We start from the raw sequence: 12,173 nt of genomic DNA, 5'->3' as shown, positions 1-12,173 counted from the left end.
TCCATTGTAATACCCTCTTCTCTCTCACATAATCTCATCTCTCTTTCTCACTCAGAATACAAATCTACATAGACGCAATATAATTCCCTCATATATAGTAAGGGGTTTCCTTCTAGGGAAAAAAACCCTAAATTAAACATAACTTCTACCGTCATATCTCCACCTAATGAACGGCCCAGATTGACTACAACATTAAAAAAATTTAGAAGCAAAATTTACATCTATTTTTAGCTTCAGGGGTGCTGCCCGCAATCCCTCAGCAAGGGGGGTTCCCAAAAATCTTAGTGCCCCCCTGGAACCCCCTTTCAGCACAAATATTATGGGCGGCGTTGCCGCCACATTACAAACTTGGGTCCAATGTGGTGATACCTATGAATAAAGAAGATAATCAGGCTCCACACCCAAAATTTTGAAGAATTTATCCTTGATTACATTTTTGTAGATTGGGACATCCTTGATGGCTTGGAGGAGTGGGATTTTAATAAGCAAGCTTTTCAATTCTCCTAGAAGTTTAGTCTCTTCTAGGGTGTGTTGAATCGAATGGATCAATATTTTAGGAAAAAGAGTTTGATTGACTTGAGGAACACTCTCTTCCTTTTCCTCTTCAAGATCCTCATGTGGAGATGGGAGTTGGTTATCTAGAAGCATTCTTCTAGACCTAAGGTTGATTTCTTGAATTTCCAGAACATATGTAGTGTAGGATGTCTCTCCACTATAGACTTGTTTTTCATGTTTGTTATTTAGGTTTGGATTTGATTGATCAGGAATCTGAGGTTGCTTAGGTGGAGAAGGATGAAGGAGATATGGTTGAAATGGAGGTGGAGGCAGTAAGGGTGGATATTTTTTGAATGGGGGACTCCACCTTTGTGACGAGGTATTCCACTAAGGATGTGGGGGAGCATATGGTTCAAATGACTGATTGACAGGTTGGGAAGGGTATTGAGGTGTCGTTGATGGTGTTGGACCTACCAACATTCATGGGATCTCCCTGGTATGAAGTCCCAACTAGACCTCACACCATTTGGTGTAGTAGTCCCATCTGGTACGATGGCTTGATTTCCATTATCTTAGAGATTTGCATTAGCTCTTGTTGTTCATCACATGAGATTGTTATTCTTGTAACTTAAGAAAGTGAGGTGTGTGTGCTTGGTGATTGTGTGATTTAACTTTGTGTCTTGGTTCTCTTACTATAAGGGAGAGGGTAAAAGTGAGCCTCTAGATGAGAGGTAGTAGTACCACCCAGGGAGAGACACACGTGAAAACAAGAAGGGTTTGTCTAGCATTTAGCAGAATATTCCATGGTGGATGCGGCAATATTTAAAACCAAAGTGAAAGGGAAAACACGTACACAGTCCAGAGGAGTAGTCTGCATAAGGGTGATGGTCGTTATATCCAAGAAAATAAGAATCCTTTGTTGAATGTCTATCAAAGTAGTCCACACGAGCAAGACAACCGTGATAAACAATACAACACATCTCCAACAATGCAAGTACCAAAATAACCAAAGTAGTTTAACTATCTTAATAGAGGTTAAGCAAACATGCATTACAAATGTTTAAAGAATGGTCTTACAAATGGATACAACAAATGCATGAAAACGTGCTGGCCTGAGATAGGATTCTGAATTAAGAAAAAATTCCAAGACACATTTGTACACCATACATCACTAGTCCCAGTAGTGGGACATTGGAGCCACTCCTCACTCCTCAAAGAACAGACTACAAACTCTCAAGGATATGTAGGAGGAGCCAAGGTGAAAATTCCTTTGCTCATATAATGAGGGAGTATATATAGCCAAGGGGGATACTTGACCCTTGTGACTCTTCGACTTCCCTCATGACTATTTTACTTCCAATGAATTTTGACTTACATGACTCTTCAACGTCATATGTGCATCTCTTGGACTTTCACATTACATTACATTTCATTACACCAAGTATGGCCCATAGTAGTGATGTGGCTGAGACAACTCATGACACAACTCAACATGACACTGCTGACATGTACTCGCTAACTGTTATGTCCGTGTCGAGCTGTTATGCTGCTGAGTGATGGGTGTGCTCTCAGTGTATCATGTCTTCACCTCCGCATGGAAAAGTGTGTGGGGTCTTTGATTCCCTTGTTCTTTTCTTGATGGTGCACATGCATGTGTCCCTTTTGCTTGTAGCTCGATTTGCTTCGTACATTCATTCAACTATGAGCAAGTTTTCTAGAATGCGTTCCTTCATCCTATTCATTGTTGCGCCATGTTTCATGAATAGACCTGTTCCTGTAATCACTCATGATAGGACAACATCAAATAAAAAAATCTTCTAGTCTAGCATGATGCATTATTTTCTGTTTTGGGTGCAGGTGGCCATGAGGGAGGACAAGGCACTGAAACTGCTCAAAGCACCACTCAGGCCAGGATGAGAGGCTCTAGAGCACTGTAAAAAAAATTGTTGGGATTTCAATAGGAGGCATATTTGCGAAATCTGGTATAGCAATGACAACTGCAAGGTATAACCCAGTTGGGTAGAACTGTGCAGTTCCTCGGAGGAAGACAAAGCAGGGTGTCGGGAGGAACTGCTGGGAAATTCTGCATAGTTTTCAAGATGAGGCATGGACAGTTCATCCCAGAGTCCAGCTAGGAATATGGGTAGTTTTGCCAACAAAGACAGAGTGGGTGGTGAGAGGCACTAGTAGACATTTGTGAAATTGTTTCCAGATTATCGCTGGATCTGGCTGCAGGGAGCTATTGGTCACAACTACAAAGTTTTGAGGGATACTCTCGGACAAGTAGAAATGGCCTTTCCAACACAACTACGTAGTTTCTGGGATGAATGCAGATCAGGGTAGCAGGGAGAGTACCAATCAAAACTGCATAATTTTTAGGGACAAAGCAGAGCAAGCCAACAGGGGGACCTTCCTGTCAAATCTATGTAATTTCTTGGAATAGTGGAGTGACAAGCAGCATAGGACTGACTCAAATCACTACCCACTTTCTGAAGGTAGTGTAGGGCAAGAAGTTGGGCATGTCTATGCACTTTTAAAGAGCAGTGCAACTTGGGGTGACAATGCAGTTCAAGTTTCCAGTAGACCAGAGGGAGACTTGATGAGTGATCTTGCGGGAAGCGAAGATTAGATTGTACTTGGGGACAACTTCTCCAAAGTTCTTGGATATAGTCATCCTACTAACTTCCACGATTATGTAGTGTAGGAAACCCTGGAGGACCGCCTCAAGCTCTGAGCAGTTCTGGGCAGTAGGGCAGGGTCACTTAGAGCTGAGACTGCGAAGTGTAGCTCAATCAGGGTTAGGTTGAAGGAGGGTTGTCTGGTCGAAATATTTTTAGGAAAAATGGCTAAGTGTGAGAGCAAGTGAACTTGTGCATACATGACATTGTGATCACACACTTAGCATGACTCAATGACAAGACACCTCAAACCAACAAGACAAACATGTGCTCAGTGATACTATCTTAATGTTAGGAGTGACAACTGCGACACTTGAGATAGACTTGAATGACTATGATGACACTTGCGCGACAGTACCTGCGACTTTGTGTGTGAGTACGAGCGATCTTCATAGAGTGAAAAAACTCATGCACACAATGGAAAACCTTCAAAAGTTATAGAACAAGATCATAAGCATGACATAGCAATCAACATGCAAAAAGACGACCGGTGGTCGATCAAGAAAAATGGTGTAAATACTAAACAATAACTCATGGAATGAGCTTGATTGTTTGTAACCATTATAGGAAGAACCATGGAAGGCTGTGAAATTTGGATGCAGGCCAAAATTTTGGAGGCTGCTGAAACTGCTACAACACTTAGAGACACACTAGTTGAATACCATATTCTGTGTTTCAGTTCATTTTTAGCATATGGCCTTGGCCTTTCAGGGAGTATTTCTTAGTTGTGCAGGTGACTTTGGCTTCCCCACTTACCCCATGTATAGACATGGTTCACCTTATACCAATTCAGTCAAACACAACAAAATATTCAACCAGATCATAGTGTTTCAAAATTGGGAAGGGTGGTTTGGCTTACAAGCTTAACATTTTTAGAGTATAAGTTTTCATCTCCGGTGTTGCTCTGCTGCCAGTAGGCCTAGACAGTAGCCCGACACAGTCACGCAAGAATAAAAACATTTCTCCACTGCTAGTGAGCTTGGTCAGTATCCCAGTGGAGTCGCTTTCTTCACCTCTTTCCGAAGGAATTCCCTCTCTTCTTTTGCCTTTGTATTTTTTTGAAAGAGGACTATGCATAAGCACGTATTTATTTTCGGGCAGAAGAGGGATCCATACTTATTGAGAGAAGGAGAGGTTGTTCCTTCATAGAGGCATGTAATAACTCTGATTTAGGTTTTGTCTTTTAGATTTTCTCCTTCTCCAATTCTACTAGTTGGGTGAGCTTGAATACACAGAACAAAATACTGAGTACAGGCATGGGGTTTCCTAGGTTTGGCACAAGTTCATGTTTTGACCAGGGCTTTCCTTACAGATGGATCATAATTTCTGTCAAGACTTCATCGACCAAGAGTTATAACCAATCATAGAGAATATGGACACAGGACTAGCCAATCAGTGTGATGTCACAAGGCTCCTTAAACTTCAGCCACATACTTATTCAAAAGCTAGAACATAGTATATGACAACACTTATTTACAAAAAAAAATGAAAAGACATAAAAGCAAAAAAAGAGAAGTGAGAACCAAAAAATAAATAATCATAACAAGCAATGAAAATAATATGTACATAGGGTGGGGCATGGCCCCAGATCATTGAAAATAACATTTTAAATCTTGACCATTGACAAAAAGGTTGTCAATCATCTCGTCAAGTGTTTGTAGATGATACGTGTGTTGGCCAAGTTTTTCATGAACCATGAAAGGACCAATCCACAATGACTGGAACTTCATGTGTTTGTCTTTGTCCTCATGGGGCTTATCCCACTTCAAGACTAAGTCACCCACAACAAAGCTGGTGTTCCATGTAGACTTTTGATCTTACCACCTCTTGATATGGTGCTGGTGGAGTGAAAAATCTCTTTGGTTTCATTTTTTCTTCCTGTAGCTTGTGTAATGTGTCCATCCTCTATTAAACCAATAGACATGGCTTGCCTTGGGATTCTTGGGATAACGAGAGAGAAAGCAAGTACATATTTGGTGGGAGGATGGCTTGTTTTCCGTATACAAGGAATTATGGAGATTTGTTCAGAGAGGGTTTGGGTGTAACTTAATCAACCCAAAGAGCATTCACCAGAGAAAAATTATAGTTTCATTGTTCAGAGTAAATGGTATTTTTTATGATGCCAATGAGATTCTTATTTGTAGATTCGGCAAGACCATTTCCCTATGGGTAGTAGTTATCTCAATTTTTAAGCACAATACCATATTTCAATGCAAAATCATACAGTTTCAATGAACAGAAGTAAGTTTTGTTGTAAAAAACAAGTGATACGGGAATGCGAAACTTCGAAATTATGTTCTACTGAAGGAAGATGATGACTTCCTAGTCATTCACTTGTTTGAGCGGAACTACTTCTATCCACCACATGAAGTAATTTCTAGCAGTCACAATGTAGTGGTGTTTCTCTCATGAATGTGGGAAGATTTCCCCAATGATGTATAAGCCCCACTGTTGGAATGGTTCTTCCACTGTAACAAGCTGCAACGGGGTTGCTGAACTTCCAGTTCTGTTGGCGCATCGCTAACGGACTGGGCACTTGTGGGCATAGGCATGTGCATCTTTGAATAATGTGGGCTAGCAGAGACTGGCTCTCATGAATTTATGCACTATTTTGTTACCTATGAAGTGACCCCCGGTTGGTCCGTCATGAAGATCATGTAACACTCTCTTTGAATCCTGTGCCTCCAGACACTTGAGCAAAATTCCATTTTTGTGCTTACTGTAAAGCACTGTATGCACCAACTGGTAAGGTATGTCTTTGAGTTGTAGTGTGCTCTTCTACCACATTGAGAAGTGGCAGGGAATGGTGTCGTACTCAAGGTACTCGCACACTTTCTCTTACCAAGAATTACCATGCGAAGTGAGTGGTACTCACTCTACATTGTACATGTCGATTTCTTGCTCCTAACTAGTGAGCTCTTCTTCTTCCTCTTGGGCATGCACTGCGTCCGCTGTAAGTATGTACAGACCATGACCCTTCACACTCTAAACTAGCTCGATATCAAGATGATACTCTTGTAGTCCTGTTATCTAGTTCACACGTCTTTCACGCATAGCTTACTGAACAAGCAGTGATTAGACTGTGGGTTGTGGCACAGATACTAGGCAATGATTTTTCAGTAGGTAGGGGATGAAATGATTCACCACCTTGTATACAAAGATTATTACTTATCCATGGTGGGATAGTTGAGCTCGGGTCCTGGCATGCACATGCTCATGAATGAGATGGGACGTTCTTTGTTTAGCTCATCCTTTTGAGTGAGCACTGCAACGAGTGAAGTGTAAGAAGCGAAACTATAAAGCAAGAAATCCTTTTTGAAGTATGGGTTGTATAGTGCATGTACATCTGCTATCACCTGCTTGATATGGGCGAACACATCTTTTTCCTTCTTCCCTCAACTGTAAACTGCATCCTTCTTGATCATCTCTTGTATAGGTTTAATAATCTGCGCATAGTCTAAGATGAACTTTCAAAGGAAGATGATCTTCCACAAGAAGGATTTCATAGCTTTCTTGTTCACTTGGTGAGGAATCTACGGGATAGTCCAAACTTGGTCCAAATCAACCTTGATCCCACTCTTGGAAATGATATGCCCAAGGAGTTCCTTTTCAAACACTACAAAGGTGTTCTTCTTGGGATTCAAGGATATACCGTACTTTCAACATCGCTCAAATATCTTCTTGAGATGGCGTGGGTGGTCTAACCATTTTCTGGAAAAAATTTGTTACGTCATCAAGGTAGACCACAATGCTCTGTCTGATTAGCCCAAAGAAGGCGATGTTCATAGCATGCTGAAACGTTGTACATGCATTTATAAGCCTAAATGGTATCCTTCGGTAAGCGAACATACCCGACTTGGTAAAAAATGTAGTTTTAAGCTTGTCAGTTCTACTACCAGAACCTAGTTATACTCGGAAAAACTGTCAAGCAGAGAAAACATTTATGCTCCAGATCTTGCCTACAAGATGTGCTATGTAGACGGCATTGGGTAGTTTCCTTGTTCGAGGCATGATTAAGATTTCTAAAATCTACGCATAGGTGGATTGCCCAAGACTTCTTTCTGATGGGAACTAAGTTTGAAACCCAAGTAGAATGATGAACCTTGTAGATGATCCGAGCATCCAACAACTTATTCAGTTATTTTTGTATGAGGGGTTCAAGTGATGGATTGACTTTTCTAAGATTCTACTGAAATGGCTTGACCCCTTCTTTGATTGGAATGATGTTTTGTATTATTCGTGTATCATATGTTTTCAAGTCATCGTATTTCCATGTGAATACATCATGGTACTGTCCAAATAGGCAAACAAAGGCTTGCCACTCTTTCGGTGTGCAACATGTACCAAGATTCATGAAATTCATATCTCTGTCTGTTCCCAAATTAATATGTTCATACATCAGTGTGGAACTGTGGGTTTTGATGTTCCTGGGGCCTTTGAAGCCATTTTGCAAGCCATAAATCTTCTCAAGTGAAACCATACCCTTGTGGATGATGTTTCCTTTATTGTCATCAATTGCGTCTTATAGAGACTATTTGTGCATGTCTTCATCTATCGATGTGTCCTTGAAGACGTCAACATTGGCCATGAAATGCAGTATTTGTTCATCATCATCAAAAACATGCAAATTAGTGATGTTGTCAAGGATAGATGGCTCATACAAAATTTCAACAAAAAATCTATCCCTAAGCAGTGTCATCCTAGACGCTGCATTTTCTAGAGCATATGCAACTACATTACGTATTCTTTGTACATAAATTATATTCAATGTTTTAAAGTTAGAGATAAGACACCATACCTCTCGTTGTTAACTCTTAAGATGAGTTGAAACACAATGTATGGTGTTACGTACCTAACGTACCACAATATCTTAATCACCTACCACTTTCATCATAGAAATGTTGAGGTCGATGGCTTTTTGTAAGCCTAAAACGAGTGCTTCGTATTTTGTACTATTGTGCACTCGAACTTCAAGCGGCTTGAGACTAAGTGTTTCCTTTTCATTGGGTCCTCCAAAACACACCTGACTCTAGAGCCATCCTGTGTTTTGGATCCATCAAAATATAAGGTCGATAAGTCATTTGTACAAGAACCACTTTCTATGCTAGTACTGCTAACACTATTGCTACTACTATTAGAATGTAGTGTATAGGTTTCATTTCCATCAGTTGGGCAAGGAAGGAGACCCAACTCTGTGTCTAGTGGGGTGGGGCTCTGCTATGCAAGATAACAACCCATCTGCATTTCCAGAAAGAAATTTCCGAATAGAAGTTATGCTAAAGCCAATGGTTCGTTTTGACCATTCAAGGGAGTAACATTATGTTTCATATATCTCTCCAAAAACACCCTGATCTGATTGTTTATGCCCTAGTATGGAAGACTTATGTGTGACCAGTTTGTAGAAAAACATCCTTGCAACTTACTGGACTAGTATCTGTTGAGAAATAAGCCATATGATTTCGGGATGTCAATGACCACAATGCTAATTCACGGATGAACTCGTCCGTTGGACGATAACTAGATGATCATGTCTCGAAGTTCACTAATGACAAGTACAAATGTTCGGTCAGGTTGGATGATATGCATAGTTGTACTTCTCTATTGTGCATTGATTTGTTTACGGATGGAGAGTAGAATGACATTGGTTGATGCGCCTGAGTTAACCAAACAGTTGTGGATATTAAAGTTGAATATTTCAAATGATAACAAAAATGGTGGGCAGAGTAAGTTCGCTTCTTCCATGTGAAGTGCATTGAGCAGGGATGCAAGTGATCTAGGAGACTTGCTTAGTCCCTTGCTGGAAGAGGAAATATTGTCTCTCAAGGTTTGCCCCAGTGCTCACAAAATAATATCCCGTTGACCCATGAGATTGGTTAACTCCTAAAGAGAGATGTTCGCATGGGTCTTTTTCATATCTTCAACAATATTGTAATCCAAGGCAGGAAGACTCATCGAGTTGTCAGGGGAAGACTTGTGTTTGTACTGTCTCGTGGAGTATTTTGGAGTTTGTTGCTCATAGACGTATCTTTCGTCATAGTTGTCTTCCTAGACTTGCTTAGTGTTTTCTGTGTTGAGGAGGCTAGTGGATCAACTGTTCTAAGTAGTTGTCTAAATTTTTCTTCCAGTATCTCAAAAATAGTGGGAGCCCCTTGACTTAAGTTGTATCAAATTTTATGCTTTTGGGGTTCCTTCTCGATGGTTGTTTTCTTCTGAGCAGCATTAAGACATTCATACATGTTAATTACATGCCCAGAACTTGGAGCTTCATCAGATTCAACATCCTCTTCTTCAACTTCATCCTCCAACTGAACCTCCTCACTCACTTTAAAATGATCATTCAACCTTGAAGCCATAGTGCTCATAACTCGATTCCAATCTAGACAAGACTTCTTTGAATGTCGTTCTTCATGGATCACATAGTAGTTATGTTTCATAATTTTGTCCACTTGGAACATAACATTGGAGCTCTCTGTATATTTATTCGGGTCTCTATTGCTGCTACCTAATTTCACATTCTTCCTCTGAGAAAATCTGGGAGGTCTTTTGGTCATAGTTGTCTCGGTCATCTGTTGCTTGAGCAGACACTTTGGTTGGCAAGGTCTTGATGAGATGAGCAAGGTTCTCAAATTCACTAACTTCCTTTTCCTTTACCTTACGAACATTAGTGTGAGACCTCCTTCCTATGTCTTTGGAGTCCTTAGATAGTTTGTCATCTACAATGACTCCAATCATGCACATGTCTTTCTCCACATCAATTGCTTCTTGGAAATTTTCTAAAAGTGCTGGTTTCGCAGCTCGCTTGACGAACTAAGAAATGTTGGTCGGAAGTGCAGACGTGTAGTAGTCAGTTGTGATGGAGTCACGAGGTTTAGTGTCTACAGTGAACTTGTTCAACATATGGTTAAACCTTTGATTAAAATATTTCCCTTTTTCTTTCTGCTCCATCTTGAGACAACCAACTCTTTCAACAACATGGCGAGGGTTTTGTCTTTTGTAAACTTCTCCAGGAAAATTCTTTTTAACATCCATGAGTTCTTAATGGAGTTGACAGGGAGGATATGGTACCATCCATCTCCTCTGCCATCCAAGGCACCTGTGAGTGCCAATGGGCCCTGTGTCATCCATTCCATATTTTTATCAGCCACATTGTCCTCTTCTTCGCCCTCCTCCTCTTCATTTGAATCTGATAGTTCAACCTATGAATCTATTGGTTTGTCTCCACCTCTACCTCCTCCACTTCCTTCCCCTCTGTAGTCTCCACCGGAACCTTAGCCCAAGAGTAAGTTGTTAAGTTCTTCTCCTTCTAGGAAAATAGGTGGTTCCTCTTAGTTCTCAACAACCTCTTCAAGCTCTTCAAGAGTAGTGAGGATTACTTCTTCAACAAATGAGACTACCACTCCTGTGGGTGTAGTATTTTGTTTCCTCTTCCAAGAGGGAAGAGTGTTTACTCCTGGAATTAATTGGACTACCTTGTAAAACTAATGGGTGATGGGATGGACAGAACGGATGTGATGATATGAAACTCCCTATTCAGATCTAGGAGGTGGGGAGTAACCAACTTCAGAGTTGTGCGTGGGAGAGAGGAAGTGTGTGTTACTGACTTGACTAGATGATGGATAAGTGGGGTTGAGAAGAAATTCAACCATAAACTATTGGTAGCCCTCCTTCTAGTGCCAAAAATGTTGACGGTGTTGGACCTACCAACATTCAAGGGATCTCCTCAGTATGAAGTCCCAACTAGACCTCACACCATTTGGTGTAGGAGTCCCATCCAGTATGATGGCTCGGTTTCCATTATCTTAGAGATTTTTCTTAGCTCTTGTTGTTCACCAAATGAGAGTGGTATGCTTGTAACTTCAAGAAAGCAAGGTGAGTATGCCTGGTGAGTGCATAACATAACTTTCTGGCCAAGTTCTCTTACGATAAGGGAGAGGGTAAAAGTGAGCCTCTAGATGAGAGGTAGTAGTACCACCCAGGGGGAGACACATGTGAAAACAAGAAGGTTTTTTTAGCCATCCAATAGAATAGTCCACTGCAGATGCAGTAGTCGTTAAAACCAAAGTGCAAGGGAAAACACATACACCTTCCAGAAGAGTAGTCCGCACGGGGGTGATGGTCATTATAACTAAGAAAACAAGAATGGTTTGCCTAATGTCTGGTGGAGTAGTCCACACAGATGAGATAGCAGTGATAAATAATACAACACATCTTCAACAATGTAAGTACCAAAATAACGAAGTAGTTCAACTAGCTTAGTACAAGTTAAGAAAACATGCATTACAAACATTTAAAGAATATTATTATAAAGGGATATAAAACATGCGTGAAAATGTGATGGCCTGAGACAAGCTTATAAATTAAGAAAAAATTTCAAGAAACAAATGTACACCATGTTATCTCTCCTCCGGATCTCCAAGGCTGAGGAAGAGTCTAGCTGAGGTAAACACAGACCAACCTTTTGACTTGGTAGCTAGCCCTACCAAGCCGAAGAGGGCTCTCTCCAAAGTATCACAGACAAAGGGTTGGATGGATTAGGTTTTTAGTTTAGGTATAAAGTGCAGGTGCTGTTTTGATTTGATTTGATTGGGTTGTTGGAAGAGGATTAGGTCAAAGAAACTAGGTTAGGGAAAATAAGAGTATGATTGCAGACCTTTGATGGAGCAAGGTAGGCAAGGACTCAAACACTTTAATGTTATGAAGTGAGATGGATAAGACCGATGAGGTGCTAGAAAGAGAAAGACAAGCATGCATTCTTTCTAAACTGAAGAATCTGGACAAGATATGAATATTTCCCCAAAACAGACCATATAAAATGTATTATGCTCATCAAATTGAAAATTAAAATATCATAGAAGTGAAGTGAAATATGGGAGTAAAAAACATTCAAACATATGCAAAATAAGAAGAAACTAAATCAAAATTCCATACCACAGGTATTCCATGAAAATAGCTGCAACACATTCATTAAATTATGCCAAATACTGATTACACTAGTGTCTC

Source organism: Pinus tabuliformis, chromosome 7, assembly GCF_031772625.1.
Source record: "Pinus tabuliformis cultivar Carrire ecotype Pingquan chromosome 7, CPIR1, whole genome shotgun sequence".
Classification (NCBI taxonomy): Eukaryota; Viridiplantae; Streptophyta; class Pinopsida; order Pinales; family Pinaceae; genus Pinus; species Pinus tabuliformis.
The sequence above is the reverse complement of the archived record's forward strand: the minus strand, read 5'-3'. Positions refer to the sequence as shown.